Source organism: Condylura cristata, unplaced genomic scaffold, assembly GCF_000260355.1.
Source record: "Condylura cristata isolate star-nosed mole 26May11 unplaced genomic scaffold, ConCri1.0 scaffold00014, whole genome shotgun sequence".
In the NCBI taxonomy this organism is placed as follows: domain Eukaryota; kingdom Metazoa; phylum Chordata; class Mammalia; order Eulipotyphla; family Talpidae; genus Condylura; species Condylura cristata.
This window is the reverse complement of record NW_004567115.1, coordinates 40,724,863-40,749,481: the sequence shown is the minus strand read 5'-3', so window position 1 is coordinate 40,749,481 and position 24,619 is coordinate 40,724,863. Positions and strand designations below refer to the sequence as shown.

The window sequence follows — 24,619 nt, the reverse complement described above, 5'->3', positions numbered from 1 at the left end:
GGTTAACATTTTTTTTTAAGCCTCCATGATGATCAAATAGATGTTAATCAAGACATCCCTAACCAAAAATAAAATATGGTTATTTTTAACTTGCTAGACTGTTGCTCTGTGACTCTAGCAACCATTCTACTCCAAGGCTCTAGTCCTAGACAATGAAATAGAGAATCCAATTACACACCTTCCTTGTTTAGAGATCCTGTTCATACTTGGTTATGGAGAAAAGAGATTTGATTAATGTTAGGCCATTGGGGAATGTCTACAGCAAAATCTTTTACCATAAATTTTATAAAGGAATATTTCCCTAAAGTCAAGCAGGGTCCATTGACTGTGACCACTTGGGAAATTCCCTGTAAACTTTCAAATCTCTGCTGACTTTCCAGAAAGTAGAAAATTTCCATATGTTCCCAACATAGTTGATCTAAATGCCCCTTTAGATGTGACTTGTTCATAAGGCGGTGGCATTTAGACCCTGCATTTGTTCCTCATGGCATGGCATGTTTGGTAATTGATTTTCTTCTTGGATGGTTGGCAAACCTTTATTATGGGCATGAAGAATGGTTTCTAGTGGTGGCAGTAAATTGTTTGGGGAAGCTGTCAGACGGGTGGAGATTAGGTTCTGCTTAGCTCTTGTCTTGACAACCCATTCTTTTCACATGGTTTGAGGTAGAGACAGCCCCGCTTTCCCCAGAATGTGTTCAGATGGGTCTGCAAAGAGAACAAAAATCAGGGAACAAATTTAGAATTATCAAGAATTGGTGTGGAATATTTGTCAACCAGGACTTTTACTGATTTAAAATGCCCATATTTTGTTAAAGGGTCTTCAAGCAGTGGAAAAGAAGTCCAAAAGCAAGCATGAATGGGAGGTGTAGACAGAGTATGCATCCTTTAACGTGCCAATTATTGACCCCTGAAAGATCAGGTTTAAATGTGTTCATGAACCTGGCCTAAATGGATCAAGAGCCTCTTTATTTAAATTCTCGTAACACTTGTTCTTTTATTAAGCAGTTTGGCAGGAAACAAGAGGGATTTTAAAGCTAATTTAATAAAGGGACTATTTACAGAGGTGTAAATGGAATTACTGGATCTAAAAAGGGATATTGAAGCACCTAGGGGATGACAGTAGTAGGAAGCCTTTGCTGCCCCCAGGCCTGAACAGACTAGGAAAAAGGCATTATCTAAATCAGAACCTAATGAGAGCTCACTAAGGACCATCTTAGAGCATCTTCTATCATAGGAATCAGCAATTACTGCTGAAGCCAGGCTACATTAGGGAGTCAGGAGTGGCGGGGGAAATATTCCACTCTATCTTCTGGGCACTGTGTCTAATGGTTAAAATGTAATTGCAAACCACTCTTTGCAAGGACATTCAGTGAGGTCAGCTTTGAGCCCTTTCGAGCCTGGAACAGGACATGACATGAACAACCTGGTAGGAATGGGAGAGGGCTGGAAAATGCTAGACAGAGATGGTGAGCTTCTGAGCTCAGAGTGTATGTTATCTGCATTTGGGTCACATCTTCATCCATATCTTAGCAGCTTACATGAACGGCTTTAGCTTATAAAGGTTTTCATTAGAATCTGCTAAACAAATGTTTGCGATCATAAAGTTGTTTTCAATAAATAGAGAAGCCCAAGAAAGTAAGGAGTCATTTTTTTTTAATTAAAAAAAGTTTTTGCGTGAACATTTTTTTTCTAAAAGAGTAAAACTAACTGAATGATCTAGGAAGTGAGTGGCACTTGAACACTGTTTTGCATTTTGGGTCTTTGGGTTTCAGTTGACCCTGACTCCTTGCTCTTTGGTATGGGGATACAATCTTTCGTAAAAGTGTGTATGAATAATTACAGAATTTAGTCATGTTTAGAGCATATTGAATATATAGATATTTAGGCACATGTAAACCCCGAAAATTAGATAATGACTTTTTAAATGGCACAAGATGTTTAAAAATAAATAAAGGCCTATGTGAAAACATTTCCTGCTCACCCTATCACCACCCAAAATTTTTACTTGAATGGCTAAATTAGACATAAAGCATATAAAAATTTTGACATAATATTTAGTGTGTACTTTATATTATAATCTCATTGTGAAAAAAATCAACTGTATTACTACAAAATTAATATTAATATATTAAATTAACAAATATATTAAACTTTTGGAAATAGGAATGGACTTTATTTTTTTTTGAGGTAATGGACTTTATTTTTTTTGAGGTAATAAGGTTTACAATACTGTATGACTGAGAGGTAAAGGATGATTTACGTTGGTAAAGGTAGATTTACGTTGCCATACCCATCACCAAGGTACCCATAGTCCTCCATGGTCATCTATGGTGCCCACCCCACTCTTTGTTCCCGTCCCCTTCCCTCTGGTAGCCCCACTTGCACAGTTAGACTTCTAGGCTTTGTTTTGGCTTGTGTTGTTTGACTGTTGTCTCTATGTTCTACATCTGAGCAAACCATCTGGTTTTTGTCTTTCTCTTCTGGCTTATTTCTTTTGGCATAATCCCCTACAGCTCCAAGTTACCACAAATGTCAAGAGTTCATCTTATTTTTTATTGTTATGTAGTATATTCCACACCTTCCTGATTTCACTCCTCTGTCCTAGGACATTTAAGTTTTTCTGCACCTTGAAAAATTAAATATTGCTGCTTTGTACGCAGGAGTGCATATGTCCCTTTGAATTAGTGTCTTTGCAATGGGTAGATACCCCGGAGTGAAACTGCTGGATAATATGGTAGACATAGTTTTAATATTTTGAGAAACTTCCATTCTGTTTTCCATAGAGCCATGACTCCTTTACTCCACATCACTTGCTGTTTCTGATCTTTTCTAGCTGGTCCATTTTTACAGGTGTGAATTGGTATCTCACTGTGGTTTTGATTTACATTTCCCTAATTATAAGTGATGATGAGCATATTTTCATGTTTGTTTGCCACCTGTATGTCTTACTTGAAGTTTATTTAGCCTACTTTTTGATTAGGTTTTTTCTTAGTTGAGTTGTATGAGTTCTTTGTAGAACTAGGATATCAACTCTCTATCAAATATATGATGTGCAAATATGTTCTCCCATTCAGTACGGTATCTTTTTGTTGTAATGATGATTCTTTTAGTCTATATAAGTTTTCAGTTTGGTGTGGTCCCATTTTCTTATTCCCTTTTGTTTCTTTTGCTATTGTAGGCAAATCGACAAAGATGTCACTGAAGTCAGTGCTTTGAAGTGTTTTACCCGTTTTTATCTAGTCTAGTTTTATTCTTTTGCACGCAATTGTCCAGTTTTCCAGCACCATTTATAGGAGGCTTCTTCAATACACACTGTAGTTTCCCTTGTTATAAACTATCCAAATAAACGTCAATTTATTTCTCAGATTTTGGGTCTGTACCCCTGGTCTGTGTGTTCTAATTTGATTCCAAAAAGTAATTTTGATTACTACTGCTTTATGATATAGATTGATGTCTAGGGAAAGTGTTTCCACCAGCTTTCTTTTTGTCATGATTGCTCTGGAGTTTTGGTGGCTCACTAAGAACTTCTGTGGTGATGGTTCTATTTCTTCGAATGATGCCATAGGAACTCTGATAAGAAATGCGTTAAGTGTATATTGCTTTCGCTAAGATGGAAGATGGACATTTTAACAGGACACTTGGACATTTTAACATTGATATTTCTTTTAACAATGTTGTAAAAATTTCCATTGTTAGGTGTTTTACTTCTTTTACATATACTGAAAGTATATAATTATTTTTCATGTTACTGAAAATACAATTGTTTTCTTAATTTCTTTCTCTCCTACTTTGTTGTTTGCATATAGCAACTGATTTTTGTAAATTCATTTTGTAACCTTACACTTTTATTTATTAGCAAGATACTATAAAAATGATGAAACAAGCTAAAACTGAAAAGTGATCTCAATATTAAAAAAACATTAAGTCAGAATCTGTTATATATAAGACAAGGATAAAATAGTAACTCTGATATTTAGTACTCTTATTTAAAACAAACATTCAGAGTTAGTGTTTTATATGAAGACATCTGTCTTGATATATCAAAAATCCCTTTGTAAAGGTAGATCAATTTCTAACATTTATTTGTTTGTTTTGACTATTTTTTTAAATTGCGGTAACATGGGTTTAGAAGACTACAAATGATTTAGGAATATTGGGTGAAACTTTTCCCAATGTGTATTAATTACCATGCTACCTCCAGCACCAGAGAACCCATAATCCCCCACCACAGCTGGTGGAACCACTGTCTCTATGCTCCTTAGCCCCAGTTTCCCTTCTCAATTCTGCAGGCAGATTTCTAGGGTTTGTTTTGGTCTCATTTAATCTCTTCCTTTATTTTTTCTTTATATTGCACATTCAGTTTCATGAAATAGCTAGAGGAATTTTTTGAAGGTTAATGTTTTTGCAGATAGAATTTTTCTCTTGTATATCATTTTTTGTTCAAATCACTCTGCTTATTCATCCTCACTAAGTTTCTCTGGCTGCATATCTAGAGTGTCTCAAATGGCCTCAGATAACATTTCTATTGCTAGCTCTCTTTTATAACTCCATTTACTTCTGATGCATTCCCAGGCAATAAATTTTGCTTCCTGTATTATCACTTTTTCTTTGCTTCATTTTTAGCTTTGTTGACAAATTCCATGTTTCAATGATGCATTCTAGAAAACTGTCACATGGGTTTATCACTGAGAGATGGAAAATAGACAAACTACATGCTTTGCTTATCTGGGTGTGAACCAGGTAACAACATGCGTTGTCCAGTAAACAACATACTTGGAGAGAAATGTGGTTGATCACTTTCAGGTTATATTATTTATAGAGTAATCTGTAGATAGAAGTACAGCAGCAAATTTGCACTTTAGATACTTATAACTACCATACTATGGTAATAGAAATTTAACCCACAATTTTAAGGAATTTGTGTTATTTAATTAAGCTATGGCAACTAAAATTTACACATATTGGAATTGTTCAGAGCAAAGATTACGAGTATTAAAAGCCCATTAGTTATTCTACCTAAGAAAACTAGTGATATATTTTGGTGCCTCAAAATACAGTTATCCATCATCATGCTTCTATAAATATGAATTTTTGGTTTTATTGTTAATATTAACGGTTAACAATTTGATTTAAAATTTTTAAGTGATGCTGAATTTAAGACTCAGATGCAAAAGTCAATTATTTTACACTATATTCATTAACAGGGAGATTTTTGCAGAAAGTTACCTTGTTGAGAAGTCTTTGGAAGAGGAAGGAAAGAGGGAAATAGGCAAAGAAAAAATATTTCTTTTTCTGTTACTCTCATCTGAATAACACTAGTTGGTATTGAAGAGAAAAGAATAGAGAATGGTTGTACTCTCAAATGTAATGTGAGCTTGTTAACAAATGATGCTGCTAGTAACATAGATGACACACGTCCTTAAATGTGAGCCACACAGAGTACCCTTCTGGTGGGGACATCTTAATTTCAATACTATAAAGAACATGAGTAGGTGGAAGAAAGATCAAGCTCCATAAAACCAATCTCCCTCCACTTGAAAATCCTGTCCTTAGCCCTTGCTTTATTGACGAATCAGTGGTTGAGCAAGGGTGAGATGTGAGCTTATTGCCATCTTCCGATCCCATTTTCCTGTATCATTCCATATCATTCCATTAGGTCGAGCACATGATCATAAAGAATTTCTAGAATGTATAAATCTGCACAGGAACACTGAACATCAGTCTGGCTAGATAGATAAAAGTTTCAGTCTCTTATTGTTCCTATCCTCTGAACATTACTGTTACCCTTTCTGGCAATTTTAAAGTTGTGAAACTGGCCTATGTTTTTTTTTTCCTTTGGGAGTAAATTATATTGCTATTTAAGTAGGATTTTTTCCCATTAACTTTGAGATTTTTTAACTACTAACATATTTATTAATGTTAATTTTCAGTAATATCATGTGTACAGTGAACCATCTTATCATACAGATTCAGACCCTTAATTTGTTATCTTTAAAACCAATCTCTATCCTATTGTCTCTTTTTAACTTTTATTTAAGATCAATGGCGATCATGGTGACTCAACATGGTAACAAGTGTGTAACCAGTTTTTCCTAAAAGTGTTTTGTTTTAACCATTTTCAATACACTGTAGGAAATTTTCAACCTTACTCTCTATATCAGATAGTTTCTAACTATTGATTCCAATGTCTGCTTTTTCCCAATGTCCTTTAATAATGTAATATGTCATTATTTGCCTCCTAAAATCCTTAGTCCTGCCCCTTCAACTTCATCTGATAGTGCTTTTGACACTGCATAACTTTTGTTGAGTCTTTTCAAGCTATGAGCATCTAAGTATATTCTACATTAGCTCTTTTTAAAAATTATTTTATTTCTTTGTTTCATTTCCCATTTACTTTTCATCTTTGGATGATCTTTTCTATGTGGCTATGATTAATTTCCTCTTACCCCTGGGACATTACTAAAATGCTAACACCATGGAGCCTCAGCTGGGAATGCACAGGGGATGGTATGGTGGTGAACACCTCTTTCACCTTGGTAAAATCAGAGTGAGATTGGTTGGAGAAGAGCAGGTGATACATAAATTAAAAGAAAATTTACCACTGCATATAGGAAATTTTACTTCATAATATTTATGCTCATATTTATTTAAACCTGTGCATGAGGATGCAGTTTGAATTATATATCAGAAGCATATTCTCCATTAAAGAATTTCTAAGTTTTCTAGCTTTTGTTTGTGATTCTAGTTAAAAATTAGTCCCTAAATTTGACTAAATAGGGCCAAACATATTTCCTTCTTCAAGCGACGTCTCTGCTATTGCTAGAGATTATCCTCCACCACTTTTCCATCTATTACAACCTTTAGAACTTAGGTGACTTTCTTCTATTTAACTTCAGAACAAAATTTTGCTACTGTTAATAAACTTTGTACAAGGAAAAAAAAAAAGCATGGTGGGGCATGAAGTTAATGTTTCTTTACTTGAGTAAATGGAGATCCCAATGGGGACCACCTATTTCACTGCCTACTCCTCCTTGAAGTCCTGACCCCAAAACCTTAGAATTTTAATGAGTTTTCTACATTGTCCTTACCAGTCACTTAAAGGCATTGCATTTCATGGGAAGTAGTCTCCTCTCAATTGTCAGTGTTTAATCCTAGTTAACATTTCAAAATTCTTTAAAATTTGTGAAATGAATCTGTTCTGTATATTTCTGATATTTTTCTCTTATCACTTATTTGATTCATTTCAGTGAATCCATCTATTACTGATTTTAACTCAATAAGGAGAGGTTTAAATTTTTACATATTCCTACTTCATCTGATCACCCAGTGATCTTTAAAAATCCTTCATTCCACATTAAAAATAGAGATTTGTAACACAGTAAACCAGGTGCCTGTTTATTGTGCCAGTCTCATCTCTTATTCTTCATACCTGGACTTAGTGCTGTTGCAACTGGCAATTTCCTGGTGTTACCCTCTCCTTCACCAAACTGTCTCTGAAACTTTCTGTGCTCCTTTGGCTTCTAAATTCTTGAGATTCTTGAGATTCATTCAGTTGCCAAATCTTCCTGATGGCTTTAGTAGCCTACCTTTTCATGCAAATACATACACACAAAAGTACAGATACACAGGCGTGATGTCACCCATCTGCACATTATATCTGGATGGCGAATTATTTTTTAATCAACTGTACGCTAAATATCAATTGTCTGATCCATGATTGAATATATTTTCTGATTCACTACTTAAAACTTATCAGAAACCATCCTGTGGCATATTTTTAGCCTTACTACTTGTTACATACTTTTATATCACTTATAGTTCGTCTGAAGGGACTCTCAATACTGTTTTTTTTTCCTTTCAAATTCTAGCTCAATATTTATTTCTTTTCAAATTCTAAAGATCAATATTATGTTTTCTTTATTCATTTTATCTTTAAGTAAAACATTCTAATCAGAATTGACATTGTATAGCATTTCTTATCCACTTCCCTTCGCACCCCTCCCACACCTTTTTCTATGGGTCTTACCTATATATTTTACATCTTTCTTCATGTGGTGCATTTTTCATCTCTGTTGTAATCCCCATGGACTTCCCACCACCAATTCACCCATGTTCCTTCACCATAGTCCCATGTGTTGTCCTGCCCCAGTTTGACCCTGTCCTTATAAAATGTCTCTGGTTTATAGTTAGTTAATCTTCATTTTTACTTTACTACAATCACCTTTTTCCCCCCTAATACCTTACTTTCCTGCTATGAGTGAAACCATATATATGTCTATAGGTCTTGAACAGTTTTTTTTTTTAAGTGTGAGGATTACCAGAATTCAAATTATTTTTTTTCTTGAAAACATCCTGGTTTCTTAACTATGTAGGATTGAGAAAAATAATTCAGTTACCTGCAGTGTCATCTTAATCTCTCTACAATAGTAAATTGTCTTAGTAGTACCCAAAAGTAATCTAATGGTTCCTAAAACTGTCTTTCCTAAGTTGTAACTAGAAGTGGGGTAACCTGTTTTCTGTTTAATTTTATTAAGTGATTTTTTGAAGTTTCTTATCTACATTGAAGTTTATCTGCCACTTTTCAGACCACGGTCAATATGAAAAGTTTCCCTTGTAGTTTATCATTTCAGCTTGGTATTTCACTAGTTGAAGGAACATGAACTTTTGCTTTTTAGCTTTATTTCCCTTGTCAATAGAAGTAAATTGGCTCAGTCTTAATGTATTCAATGAATTCTTTTATTCTAAATAAACTTATTAAAATGTTGGCATGGGCAAACCAAGATTTCTTTCATATATAATAATGGTTAGCTTGTTGGAAATCACTACTAAAATTATGAAATATTCTAATCTATCTCATTAGCAAATAGCTTGTATTCCACCTAGTAACCTAGTTTATTTGTATCCTAGTGAGTTCAGTAATATTAAAAACTCAGCCTTGCGATCTTATGGTCTTATTTCAGAATGCTCAAATATTAGAATAAAATTGTACTGTCATGGAGGAGAAATCAGTTTTCAAAACTCTTATTCCAGATCTCAATGAGGAATCAATGTAAATCTCTAGAAATACTTCCATCTCTTCTTGTAAAGACCTTAGAAAAATCCAACTCTTGGTATCTCCTGTACTAAATAGCTTTTCTATCACTTCCTATCCTCCTGCCAACCACCCCAGGAGTTATTCCAGTCATCTGATGGTGCAGGCTTGACCTCACTCATTCTTGCAGCACGTGACACTAATTTCTCAGACATCCCAGCCTGTCACTCCAGCACAGCCCTAAGTACAAAGACTTGGACAGCCCTGTGGTAATCCTTACCTCACGACAAATGGGAACCAGTGAATATAAGAGTTCTTCCTGGGTACCTTGATTAAGCCTTGATGACTCCTCAGGGCATCCTAACAGTTCAGGTCCCACTGGCCCACAGTGATGGTGAACTTACTGATCCATCACCACTGTGGTTTTTCTTCTGCTGTGTTCAACTCCCCTAATTTCTAAAACAGGACAGTATACCACTGGAAAGAAATCTGGGTAATACATTGATCTTAGGAAAGAATGTTTCTGAAAGAATATATTTCAGAGAGAGGACAGTACAGGGCTCCTACTAATGGTGTAACATAATTAACAGTATGCTTCAGATAATCTTTGCAAAATCTAAAAATTTTGGAATTCCAAGAAAGGGTTGATCATGTACATTTTGGCTAAGGAGTTGTGAACTTAGGCTTAAATTGTTATTGAATATTTTAATAGATTCATTTTGTGACCCATGCAATCTACATTCCACTACAGTGTAGTAGAGAAACGGTATTTGAAATCAAAGGAAATCAAAGGAGGAAGGGTTTTGACTGAAGGGTAGGACAGGAAAAGCTTAAATTTCAGAAATTGAGAGAGGTGGACATTAAAACTGGGAGTAGAGATCATTGGATTTGACAAGATAGAAAGACCAGCAAAGAGGCTACTAATTTGAGAATAGATTTTTTTTTTAAAGGAAAATATGGAACAGTGAAGGATTAGTCTACAGGTAGATGCTGAAAGGTTTGTGTACACATGTGGAACAGTGATTTTCTTGGGTTCTGAGTGTCTTCTTCCTCATGCTAAAATCACAACTTTTTTAGTACTCTTCCAACTTGAGTAGTTCTTAGGATAATGTCGTCATCTTTTCCAAAAATGATCTTTATAAAAATTATCCTTTTGCTTGACAGTATACACTTCAGAAATCATATTGTGATAATTCTGCACTCAAAGAACTAAGTAAATTCATATACCAAACTAACTTTTAGATAGTGTATATAATGTTAAATAACTAAGTTATTTTAACTAGGAATCTCTGAAGATGTAGGGTTAACAAGAAAACTGGTTTTATAATTACTTTAAAAGTTATAAAACAACAGTAGTTCTGGTTATTTAATCCTTCAAGAATTTTTTCAAAAAACCTAAATCTGGGTAGAGATGTTTGTCTATTTTTGATATTTTGCTATAGGGTGGTTTCCTCCCACTTTTGTGTCATCAGAATCTGTACTTTGTTTAATCATTACACAATAGAATACAATGTTGTGTAAGTAGTTATGAAATGATAAATAGTTGGGGAATGGTAAAAACCAAGAGCTGGACTGTGTAAGAAGTAGTCCCTTGGCTGGAGGTGGATGGTAACTAGTCCTTTGGTGATGGGTGTAGTGAGGTATGTACATTTGTAGAGGTGTGTAGTTATATATATCTGAAAGTTTTACAGTTTTGTAATAACAGATTAGAAAACACAATCATCCCCTAACTTGATCTCAATCCTGGGAAAGGTGAAGATGTTTATAATGAAAGACGCTTGTGTCCTATAGCTAGCTGTCTTTCTGGCTTCATCTTTTTGTGTGTGGACCACCTCAGAAGCTTAGGGGCAGTCTTACAGTATAGGACTAAGTTTTCCCTAAAACTGTCCTTCAGATAGTATTTTAAGAATGCTGAGGTAAAATTTTATTTGGTTTGGTTTGGTTGCACATTTAACATTAGAAACTTGATCATCAGCATCTGGAATGGTTTGATGACAGATTTATTCCCTTCTCGAATGATTTTATTATAGTTTTTTATTCATATAACTGTCATAATAATGATGCAAAGTAAAATCAGTAATAGCCTTGATGAAATAAAAGGCAGTGACAATGGCCTGCAAAAGACTGCATCTCTGTCATCCATTTCTTGCTAGTGAAAGATACTTGGGCAATCCACGGGATCTTTGGCAGTTAGTCTCTTTGTAACAAAACTTTAGGTATTGTTCAAAATGTTTAACTATATGTCATAGAATAGAAGTTAGATGGGACTGTTCATACAGGTAAAAATCAAAACCCACATTGGATTACTTATTTGCAAAGTCCCTACCCATTAATTAGCAAAACTGAGGGTTGTACATAATCTGTCCCCTGAATCTGAGCAAGTTTTGAGATCTAGCTAAAATTTGAGGATATTGACTATTCAGAATTGGTTTAATAACTGGGTCAGATCTGATATATTCAAAAACTGAAATTTGATGTTTTTTCTGTCTCTGTGTGTGTTTGAGGGTAGAGAGCTGTTAGCAGGACATTCTTGTTGTGCTATATAGGTCTATATGCAACTTTCTAGTCAATACTGCAAAATCAGGGAGCAATAATCTTACCCCTATTCTCTAAAACAAATGACTTTAAGAAGTCTTGACTCAATGAGTCTTTGAATTGTTTTCTGAACACTGTTTTCCCCTAGCGGCTGTGTGCAGATAGTTTGTGTATTGTTCTGGAAACCCAGGCTTGTAGAAAATGACTCAAAGAAGGCAGGTGGATAGCAAAATGTCAAAGACAAGCTGATTTTACTTGATAACTACCAAGATCATGAACCCATTATGTCTCATTTTTGCATATAATAACAAATCTGACTAAAGGCTGTCAGGGGTCATAATTGAGTGGGCACTGTGACAGCTAGAGTAAACTTGGAGAAGAAATTAGAAAGTTAAGATGAGCATAGGTTATAAAACTGGACCTCTGGAAGTTTATTGATGTTTTCTATGAATTAGACACTTTACATTTGATGGATAATCTTTCTGTTCTGTTGTCTCTGTCTCATACTTATATATCTGACTCTCATCTATGGAGTTTGCAGTGCTATTTTCTTTTCAACTTATTGCCTCACACCTAATACAGCATCTATCAGGCACTTTCACAAAGTGTAGGTGAAGAAAGTGAGTCTGGTGGGTTTTCTTGTTAAGATCACTTCATTATATAATCGACAAATACAGTTTACTCATCCAATGGAAATTTGACATTGCATATGTACCTGAGACCTTCAAATTTACTTGCACACACTCATTTTACTTCATAATTCTAGGCAGATAAGTACGTAGAAGAGAAAAAAGTTATCTTTGAAGTTTTACTGAGAATACTGGCAATTTCATTAGATTAGGTGAAAATTATCAAAAACAGCACATTCTGGTAAGCAGGAGTTTGGGTCAGAAATGGGAAGGCTTACTGGAGTAGAGATATCTGGAAAAATGCAATTTCACCAGCAATTGCTTTAAACAATCCAGGCTGTGCACTTCTCAAAGCTGGTGAAAGCTAAAAGGGGTGTCCTGTTCCCTTCCATGCCACCTCACAGAGAGGAAAGTATGAAACACCAAAGATTGTGATTTCAATTTCCAATCTGTATCTGCACTTTAGGAAAATAACAAACATTGCAGAAAATTATTACTTGATATCTTGTCCCCCTAATGATAAATGCTGTCATCGAGGTGTGTTGATGAAAGGATAGCTACCTAGATTTGCATGTTTATGTATCTGAATAGAGAAGGATTCTTGGAGAGGATGAAAGGCATTGCCTTTTAGGTGATACCTGTCTCTTTAACTGTACAGAGAGACTGAAGAGTAAATCTAATAGAAAGCATGCAGCAAAAGGCTGTTACACGAGTTAAATAAAAATACTTAAAATTATTCTGAATTGATTAAACTTACAGATGGCTTACAGCTTTGAACTACAACCTATTAACATAAATTAGCTGAGCTAATTCCTTCTTGAATCACATACTTTTTTTCTCTTATAATAGTGGATCATTGTAAAATTCAAGACTTCAACCTTTGATTCAGTATAAACTGCTGAGATCTTATTTTGAAAATGCCTTTGGAGTGGAATTAGAGCATTCCATTTAGTAAAAGTTAGTTCAGAGAGTGCCGTAATAATGCACATTAAGGTTAATTACATTGTAAGACTGGGTAGCTAATAAATTTTTTAGACATTTCACGTTGTTCAAAGAAACCTCCATGACTATTTTCATGTTTCATCCAAGAATGCATTTGTCTAGTACAACAGTTTAATTTGTTACCTATATAAAAGTAGCATTTGGTATCTTAGATTTTCTCATCTATGAGAAATAACAATCACTAAAGGTACATAGGATGCAATGAGATTTCATCTTGATTTTTACAATTGAGCTACAGACATGGGATAGGGGAATCTAAAAAGCAGACCTCACATTTATAAATAAAACATCGAAGGCAGGTAGGTCCCATCTAGCTGGTCTTATTGTGATTCCCCAGTGTAATACAATATTTCCAAAACCAACTTGATCATAGTACACACGTGGGATGCCTGGTAAATCTCTGTTTTCACAAACACACCAAGGTTACGATCAAGCAAGTTAAGCATCCTACTTAAATGCCTTCTTTACCCTGATACCTTGCTTTCTTCAGTGACTGCATTTTCAGGACAAAAAGAATCTTTTGTAAAGGATAAGACTTTGAGATGGAATAATTTCCTGTCGGAAATATGCCCTACTTATTTAAGAGCTTACTGCTTAAGATTCAAGCATAACATCATGATTCTCATTATGCAACATCGGGATGCAGCAATCTCTCAAACAATTCTAAATCTAACCACAACCTGTCCCCAGATGCCTTCATTTCCAATACTTTTTCAGTCTAGTCTTCTAGATTTTGCCACAGGAATGTAAATGAAATAATGATATTGTCACTGCAGTTCAAGATTCATACATAAAACCTAGTTTTAGACAACACACCAAAAGCTTTCTAGGCTTTTCCCCTGTATTGTAAATTAATACCTGCAATTCCAAAGATAATCCATATTGGGTAGGTAATATTGAGTGATTCATATTTTATAATATTTGAATGAAATTGGTCAAAGTCAATCACATGAATGTTGACCAGCAAATCCATCAGCAGAGTGCAGCCTTAGAATTGTAAAACATTATTGTAGAAAGGCAAAGAAATGTATATATGTATATGATGTGGGGGTGATTGTGAAGCCATCTCTAGGATTTATGAAAGAAAAAGGAGATGTAATTTGAATAGAGATTTTAGAGTAAAGGACTATGACTGGGATAGATTTTTTATACAATGAATATAAAGAAAAACAGGAAATATAATTTCAAGGATATTAGAATATCTTTGAAAGAATAAAGAAAAATATGCCTTAAAATAGCTGTAAATGACCAAGTGATATGAAGAGGTAAATCTTATTCTCAAGAATTTATTTTCCAGAAATGATGGCAAGCGGCAGGTAATTTTTCCTCAGTCTAATATAATTGACATACAATATTTCGTGTGTGTGTAGTGTTAAAATATTTACTGTGCAACAGGTAAAACATGCACCTGTTCAAAATTCATAAAGTATATGAGAATAAATAGGAAGAGTTGTCTCCCTCCCACCCCAGTTTTTTGATTGCTTAGAAACTTTCCTCTGAAAACTGTCCTTCCCAGCTACCTTATTGTATAACCTCCCAGGTGGGGTCTAGGCCTGTCACTGCTAGAGAAATTGGGAAGCTTTGTGCCAAGAAAGTCCACAGCCATCATGCACCCCAATGTTACAGGTGCTTAGGATTCTATTCCTGTAGTCACCCTTTTCCTATAAATTAGTCACTTATTTTCCTTTACTGGAGAAATAAGCCTGAATAACAGGCTTATTAGTACAAATGAATAATGACTTCATTGCCCCCTGATTTACATCTAATCATATAAAGGTCTTGAGCACATCCAATAATTTAAGATTGGCATATTTGAGATTAAAGTTGCACAGCCATTGATTATTTAGAATTTTGTGGTTAGAAGAGGGCAAACAAGCATTCCCAGGAATGCTGAATACTGTTAGCATTTAGAAAAGTATTTATTTTTACAAACATTTTATTAGGTGGGTGTTGGACAATCAAGTTTTGAAACAAGAAAAGTATAACTAGACCACTTTAGAAATCAGTGCCTTGCATTTCAGTGCCTTGCACTTCTAGAAAAGTCACCTGAAAGTGACCTGAAGAAATGAAAATGTATATGTGCCAAAGCAAATACACAAAAATACAAACATTGCTCTACTGTAACAGAGCAGTTCAGGGAAAGGCTTGTCGCCAAGTCTAGGTCTATTAAGAGATTCATGGCTATTTCTCTAGATTTTGCACTCCCTTTTAGCAGCTTCATTTTCAGACAGCTCCTCTAATAGAAGTGATGATGTAAGGATTCGTGCCAATATCTGTTGGCTTTATGAGAAATACGTAGCTATAGTTTGGCTAGAAGTGCTTAGAAGTAAGGAATCTGGCTAGGATAAATAAATATTTGTTACAGAATTAATGTCATTAGAGAGAAGTGAGAAAAGTGAGAAATCTATACTCTTAGGAAGGATAAGACATTTTTGAGAGAACGGGAAAAGAAGCCTTAAATAATGATGGATGACAAAGTGATATGAAGACTGCATTGATTTAACAACTGCTACCTCTGCTCACTCTCTTATGCAGAAAAGAGTAGCTACTTGTAGGAAACAACACTTTCTAAAAACTCCAACTGACTCTGTTTACATCATGTAATTCTCATTCATTCATTGCCGTGGTGATGTTTGGGGCAAGCTATGAATGAAACTCGATGGCTGACTGGAGTCGTTGAGGGCCCAGCTCTGAGCTAGACTGCAGCCACATCACCGGAAATGCAAGGCTAAGAATGGAGGAGCAAAGGGCAAAACCTTGTACCACAAAACTGTGTAATAAAATTGTAAGGTAATAACTTTTTAGAAGACTAACAAGCTTTCAGGGAAGCATTAAAAATGTAGCCTTCCATGCAATTTTAACCTAAGTGTATTTTCTGTTGTATATATAGAAAAAAAATGTTATTTTAATAACAGGGGTCACGTAAGAGTGCCCAATGGGGTATTTTTACAAATAGATTATTCAAGTACATGAAAGGTATTATTCAAAAGACTGGTGACCAGCTGTTCTCAGTTTCTACAAATGATTTAACCAGGGACATGTGTTTAGGTGGGAGCAAAAGAACTTCTAGATAATGTCAGCAAGACTTTCCTGTAAATGGGATTAGTAAATCCCAGGATGCATTACCAGGGATGGTTCTGGCAATTTACTCTGGAGACAGATAATGAAATCTGGGCTTTTCTAATTAGTCATACTAATTCAAAGAAATTCTACAATGAGGATAAAATACAAATATTTTATAAACATTGATTAAAAAAAAAACCAGCCAGGAATAGACTAAACCCAAAATCTTTTCTAAATAGAATTAAATCTCCAATTCTTCAATCCACATACTAAATCAGCAACCTGTGAGTGACTATACTTTATAGAAATATCCTAATATATTGGTTTAAAATCTTACATATAAATTGTTGCTTCTTAAAATCTGTTCATCATGTAAACCTTACAGAATATAAGAATAATACATTCTATAAAATTAAGACCAATAGTTTTTATAACAGCATAAAATCAACTATGCTTCAGTTCTGTACAATTTAAATCATTAGCATACAGTAGTCATATTAGAAACCAAAACTCAATTCTGCTAGTCAGAACTTGTGTCAAGTAATTATGGATATAACATCTCGGCTAGTGCTCACAGCTGTGTGTGAGTCCCATTGAGAAAGTAGCACTTACTGCGGAAGAAAAGTATAAAGCAAGAACATTGCAACTGGCAATCAAAAGTCCATTAGAACCAATATTGTTGTTTCCTTTTAGCTTTGCAATAGTTCCACATTTCACCTTTTGTCCTCTCACTATACATAAATGGTACCCTACAGCCCATACTTAAATTTTTACCTTTTGATAGCAAGGCCCATAATGGCTGTGAAGTAAATAATGCTTTTTTATATACCATTAAAAATTACAGGATATTTAAATAAAATAAAATCTTTAAATTTGCATGTTTTATCCATGAGAACCATGTAGAAACTTGGGAATGGACTAATAGATTTCCAACAGCATAAGGAAATTTTTGCTCCCCTAAATGAATAATGAATCAGTTCTACTTTAGTTTTTCTTTGATAAAAACTGTCAGACAAGACACATCTGGTTTTGAATTTTTAGTTATTTAATTAGTAAAAGTTTGCTTTGGAGGTATAGGTATCAGCAAATCTGAATTTAAAGAAAGTGATTTTTGATTTTGCTAACCAATGTTGAAGAAACAGTTTTGATGAAAGTAAATGGTTATGCACACAATTTTATTTTCCATGATTAATGTGGGTAACTACTGTCATATAGATTAGTTTCCAAATGCATTGTAAGCTACTCCGGATTTCAAAATACTATGAAAACACTGAGAAATCGAACGTAAGACAGCAGTTATTTCTACATAGAGAAGATGGGGCCATCTAGCTGATTCAAGATTACTAAATTATCCTCGCTATGATTTCCAAATGCATACTTTAAGAGACTTTGGTGTAAAATGATCTGCACAGTAAAAGCAGCAATATCTCATTCTATTTCTTCAGATGATTTTTAAAATTCATTTTATGTAAACAAACTGTACATGCTTTGTTTTCCACTGCTGGCCCAGCTTAGCTTTATATATATTTAAAGATTTATTCACATAGTGAATGTAAATGTACAAATTCATTGATAAGCATTAACATTATTTGAACTCCTAAGAACAAGCCAGCTGAATTTTAGAACTCTGTGGACAGAAACTTTGGTGCATGTTTGCCAAATCATCAAAGCTACCCAATAATCGCTGCATGTTTTTCTGCTTCTCTCTTGGTGTCCTGTCCCACCATGGGGAATACTTGCTTAAAAAACTCAGTCTTGGCCTCAAGCTGAATGACCAGGTCCTCAAAGAAACTTACTTGTCAGGAGCACACTGTATCATGTGTGCTCAACATTCTTGAGCACACCCACCCACTGGCATCCTACCTTTGAGTTCAGGATGACTCACTGGAAGTCTTTTTGGATATTGCCATTAATAAGCATCACACTGCTACTAGTTTGAAGAGCAGCGTGATAATTCCAAGAAGCATATGAGACTTATTTCCTGGCAGAAGGGAGTCCTAAGGATGGCTGCAGGTTATAAATCCTTGTTTAAAAAATGACAAACACAAGATGAATGTGTAATTTAGCTTCTTTCTAAACAGCTTCTGAAGTTCAAAGGAATATGTAAATACAAAAAAGAACTGTTCCAAATAAAGGAATACAAATGCTTATTTGCACAGGTCTATCAGGATGCTATTTTTCCTAAGTGCACTTTGATATTTAATTCCTTACGGGGTTTTATTTAGTTCTCTTAATTCCTCTATGGAATGTGCTTAAAATGTCATTCCAACTTTTAATTGTGGCGTGCGACTTTATGGAAAAGTAAAGAAACATTTCAAGTTGGGTAGAGGAGAGTAAGGAGGGGAAGAAAGAAGAATCCAGGGGTCCTAAGAAGAAATTACACATTACTGATTTATTTCATACTATATTGTGGTCAGAAAAAAATATTTGGTATGATCTCAACCTTCTTAAATTTGCCAAGATGCTTTATGTCCTATTATGTGACCAGTCTATTAGCACGTTCACAGCATTTAGGAGATGTATTTCGCAGCTGCTGGATAGAATGTTTTATATGTTACTAGACCTATTTAGTGTCAAGTGTCATTCAAGTTCATTATGTTATTGACTTGTCCAGATGATCTATTCACTTAAAAAGGTGTATTGAAATCCTCCAGAAATTACTATTTTCATTTCTCCCTTCAGATTCGTTAATGATTGTTTAATACATTTAGGTATTCCTATATTGACTGCATATATTTTTATAATTACCATATCATCCTTAGTTTCTTCGCTCTTTAATTGAAACATTTTTTTAATCTCTCAATCTTTGAACACCCTTAAAGATAAAGTGAGTCACTTATAACCAGCATACTATTGGATCTTGGTTGTTGTTGTTTTTAATCCATTTGGCTATTCTTAGGTCATTTGATTAGAAAATTCATTTATATTGTCCATTGGTACGAACTTCCTATTGTATGTTAGCTGTTTTCTGACTGGTTTGTAGAGCTGTTTTCTTTGTTTCTTATCCTGCTGTATTCTTGATTCAATGACTATCAGTTTTCTTTCAGTTTTTATCATGATCTTTTGTTTATAACATTACTCTGGCTATATGTTTTTTTTTTACTTATTTATTTATGCATACAGTACTGGGGTACAGGCCAAAGGTGCAGGGGTAGTAAGAGGAATCACCAGAGACAGAGTGGAAGGCAGAACAGGCAGATTGACAAAGTACATTGTTGAAGGGAGCAGCAGGTGAGACAGAAGTCTTTCATGCTAGGTGGGTCACCTCCCTGCCAGGGATGGAACTCATACTGAAGCAGCTGTGGCTACCTGCATAGTGCTGTGCCACCAGGGAGTTTGTTTGTTTTTAACTCTTAGAGTTGTGATTATGCCACAATTACCAGTGAGCTTTACATTAGTGTGTAGTTTGAACTTTTTACATGTCTTTGGTTTTAAAGGTAGTGATTTAGACTTGTTAAAAATTGAGGCCTATCAGTCTACTTACTGAAAATGATACAAGCTAGTACACTAATGTAAGCAAATACACAAAATATTCATGTAAATTCTAGGCAAGTGAATCTCAATCCTTGCTCTCAAAGCAAATTGTGCTTGCTAAAGCTTCTTATCGTGTAAGAGTATGTAGCAAGCATTATTTGGTAGTTAAGGATTCTACTATTACAAAAGTTAAAGTTTATTTTGAAATTTCAAAGAAAACTAGGAAGACAGGGAAACAGGATGATGGATAAATGGAGAGAGAAGAAACAGGAAGAGAAACTAGTAATATTTACAACACTTATTTGTATTAATAAAAGTTTTCTTGGCACTCTGCAGCACAGACAATAGAGAAATAAATAAATAGCTGAGGTCTACAAATTTTAATTACTAGTTTTTAATTTGGGAATTTGCTGCTTAAAATAAGTGTCCATCTCTCCTAATCTGTAGAAATTTTCCTTAAGAGAGCTATGTATGCCATAAAAAAAAAATGCTTAATTGGGTTGAACCAAGTAGGAAAATATTTAACATGCACTAACTTTAGAGTATTTCTTACAGAAAAACAAATTGTAAGCCAACCCAATTAAGAGTGTTTTGTATTCATACTTCCTGGAAACTCTGGGGAGCCTGTAAATTGGCTTTCCATCTTTCATGATGAAGGTTCAGTCTAACATTAGCCTTTCCCAAGAGTGTCTATGGCATGAGAATGTGACATAAATATTCACTAACCCAGTGCTCAGTGTCACTTACATGAGTGAAACATCCAGTAACTTAGGTCCTCAGTTAGTTTTGAAACTTCTCCTTGACTAGGGCTAGTAAAGATGGAAAGTAGATGATGTACTGGGAGTTGAGCAGACAGCATGCTGTCTTTGCGCTACCACATGCCCATAATCTTGTTATTTGTCAGTGTGTCAAGAAGTCTCACTTTTCTTACTGATTCATTGCAAAAAAAAAAAATGTTAAGATTATTTATGCATAGAGAACTGAGGTAAAGGCCAGAGATGCAGGGGCAGTGAGAGGTGTCAACAGAGACAGAGTGGGGAACAGAACAGGCCTCAACAGAACACTGCTGAGGGGGGCAGCGGGAGGATCAGGAGTGGTCTGCTGCGCCATGTGGTCACCTCCAGGGCAGGTGGGATTGAACTCATGCTGAAGTGGCTTTAGCTTCTTAGTACTGTTTTAACCCGCTGCACCACCAGGGAGGGCCTGATTCATTGAAATTTAATGTTACTAAAACTATTGTTAAAAACCCAGATGATGCTAGAATGCTAAAAAACATCAGCTTTCTGACCTCTCTTCACAACAAAGTCTACTCTTCAGAGAATATTGCTTTCAATCCTTTGACTGGCTATCATGGTATTGACTTCTCTTCTTACTGTTTATGCTGACGTTTCTCAATACATAAGTGTCAGACAGTCAATGATTTTTTTTTAAACTGGGGAGGATGGGCATTTATCCCACTTATACCATAATCCCTATTTCACAAACACTTCCCCTTCACCATCCTAAAATCTGCAGGATTAATAAATACATTAGGCTAAAACAATACTCAGTGATTTAAGCTATTCTACTCAGTGTTTATAGTTTCTTATCTATGTAAATACTGTTTATCTAAATCACATTGCATTTAATTTAAAGATGCTTCCTACAACATATCTACATTAATTTAATAATTACTTAAACTGTTTTATTTACATGCACTTACTTAAACTGTTTTATTTACATGCACTTGTCATTACTGTTCACAAATTCTTGGACTGTGAATCTCCTCTAAACATGAAAATCAGTTATGATGGGTGCCATGCATCCTAGGGAGACTCTACCCTCCTGCTCTTGACTGAATTTATTGGTCATATGCAGGTGGCTTCCTGTCTTTCTCTCCTTTATCAGATCTTATGTTACCTAGTTATCTCCTATTCTCTTGGAATATTCCTCCATTTTAATGAAACAATCCCTCATGTCCAAAATGGCTTCACTGCCTGATTATATTTGAGCTTCCCTCAATAGGAAATTCTATATTGAAAACATTTTTCTCTGAACTTTTGAGGCATTGTGCTGTTTACAGTCTTTCTCATGTGTTTCAGTGAGGGCTGAGAAGGAACACTAGTGAAGTCTTACATCTGTTGTGACTGAAGTTCTAGAGTTTTCCTAATTCTGCACTCTCCATGGTTTCCCTATTAGCCATGATAGCTGAGCTTCTTTCCCTTGCAGCAGGGGTTCATAGTGTTTCTTATATTGGAGGCTACTGTCATTGCTAGGACTTCAAACTACGGACTCTCCTGAGACCTGCTTCTCATGTGGATGCACAAGTTGTATTTTTGGGATTATTTTTGTTATTAGGGTAATCTTCAACTTTCTATACCCTAGACAGAACTCAGAAGGTTTTGGTATAAATTTTGGATAATTACATTTTGATGAACTAAAACATGAATTCCTCTGTATAATCTTCTAGCTCAGTTTATGGGCTATGATGATATGTGCTAATTTTTTAAGTGGATGGAATGATTGGTATTCTTTAATTAGATACATACTATTAAACATTAATATTTTAAGTATTGTAGTATCATGGACATTTAGAACATGCAAATTCAGATACAATGACTATCACCACCTGATATTTCTGGATATTTTACTTTTCAGAAACACTGTTAGAAACAAATTTCAGCAGGTACATTTGTAGAAGTAGACTATGCAGATAGATACTAGTATTAACACTGCACGATGTTTAACCAGTATGCGATCTACTAGAGTCAACTCTGCAAATAAGTTGATCTGAAAAAATGAGGGCTTGTTAGTCACCACTGTAGTGATTCATTACAAGATCCACATCTAAACTAGAGTGTTAATATTATAACTCTGTGACTATCAGAGTTGGCTCAGAACATTCATCATACTGGTTAGCCACAGATCTTTTGAAAAATTCTGATCATTACTTTTTCTGCAGATTATTCATAATATTTTAATGTAATATATGAATATTAATGTACATAATATACAAACATCTGTTGTACCACATAAGATAGCACATTTGGATGCTATGTGGGGAAGCTTAAGAATTACACCAATAAATAAACATAGCTATCTATGTTTCTATTTCCCTAGACATGAGTATCTATGGCAGTACTAATACATGAGGTGATGACTCCTAATGCATTTCCTTACATTGGGGATTATATTAGAAAATAATTATAAAAGCATGCCAGTTCATGTAAAAGAGCTTTACAATGGTTTTTTACTTTTTGCTTAATTTCAGTTTCCACAAAATTCATTGTCATTCTCCCATCTACTTGTAACTTCTTAACTTGTATCAACTAACAGAACATATAATCAGAAGCATAAAACCAGGAACAGTTACCAAAGATCCAATTTTAGTATGTTAATAACAAAAATAACCCAGGATAAAAAGTTGAATTAATTTTAGGAGGAAATGATAGCCAAATTACTAAAAACATGGAAATAAAATATGTTTATAATTATGTAGGCTTTGTGAATACATTACAGATAGCTTGTTACTGTTTTTTTTTTGTTTGTTTGTTTTTAATACATTATTGCCATGGCAACCTCTAGTTCATAATACATATGGTCCTTTAGAGATTTCAAAAATATCCTTGTAGAAAAATGCAAACTCTCTTTAATGTTTTAAAAATCCCAGGAGGCAAAAATATGTTACAGCAAACTATCACTGTTTAAAATTACATTTGACTTAATGTTTATAAATATTTAGTGTATTGAAAATAAGCTTTCTTTAGGAAAAAATATGCAGATATACATATTGGCAGTTCCTTTTCATCTTAACATGTTATATGACATGAAGCTTAATATAAAAGAGGACAAGTCATGTAATTATAAGAACTAAATAATTTCATTTCCCAGTATACCTCTGAAGAAAAAATGATAGAAACCCAGGATTTATCCTGTTCCTCCTTGAGTCTTGGTTTATTTTATCTATGAAATTAGGAGATTTAAATAATTGATATCTTTTTTATTGACAAACAGTCATAGACTAGAATTTAGAAATTCGTTGTAGTACCCAAGAAGAGGGGCACTCTCAGAAAAAAAGCCAGAGAATGCTGTCGGTTTCACCTTAGGCTGAAGGCCAGCAGAAAACACTTTTCAACAGTCAAACAGCAATTTTCAGCTCACCCCTTATTGGATTCAAATGGTAATTTTAACAAACATTACAGTTCATACAAAGGAACACAATCAGTTGACAGGACAATATACCCGAGGAAGCTAAGACATCAGACGTAATAGGTATTGTGAAACAATTGTCTTAAACATGTTTGAAAAACTAAAGGAAAATGTGGCAGGAATATTATGTATAAAAATAAAGAGAATATCAATAAATGACATTACGAAAAGGAATTAGGAAGAATCTTGGACTTTATGAAATGTACTCAAAAGTGGTTCAAAAACAAATTTGATAGCCTTGACAATATTAAGTGTTGAGATTATTGAGTTGCAGAACAAAGAATGAATGGAGCCTAAGGAATTTATGGGACCATTAACAGACAGATCAACATATGCATTACAAAAATTCCATGAGGCTAACAAAGGGGAAAAAATAAATCAAATTTCATTGTTTATATTGGCGTTCATTTAACTTCTAATGATAAACACATAATGCCATATTACAATCAAACTTAAGAATGAAAGGGAATCTTTAAAACACCAAGAGAAAGATGACTTGCTAGAAACAGTTAATCTCTCATAGGAAACATTGGAGTCTGAAAGTCACTGGGTTTGCTGTATTCGATATGCTACCGAAAAAACAAACAAAAAACCCCCACACACTTTCAAATGAATATTCTATAAGATACAGGGCCTCCCTGGTGGCACAGGAATTAAAGCCTCAGTACTATCAAGTTATTCCCAGCCACTGCATTAA

The 24,619-nt window shown here is 34.5% G+C and overlaps 1 long non-coding RNA gene across 1 annotated transcript in view; it reads right to left on the bottom strand.

Moving 5' to 3' along the window:
* Nucleotides 1-24,619, bottom strand: part of LOC105853602 — a 210,935-nt gene continuing 186,316 nt past the window's right edge. Inside the window, exon 4 of the long non-coding RNA XR_001145427.1 lies at nucleotides 1-705. This is a non-coding gene — a long non-coding RNA (uncharacterized LOC105853602). The remainder of the gene's footprint in view (nucleotides 706-24,619) is intronic.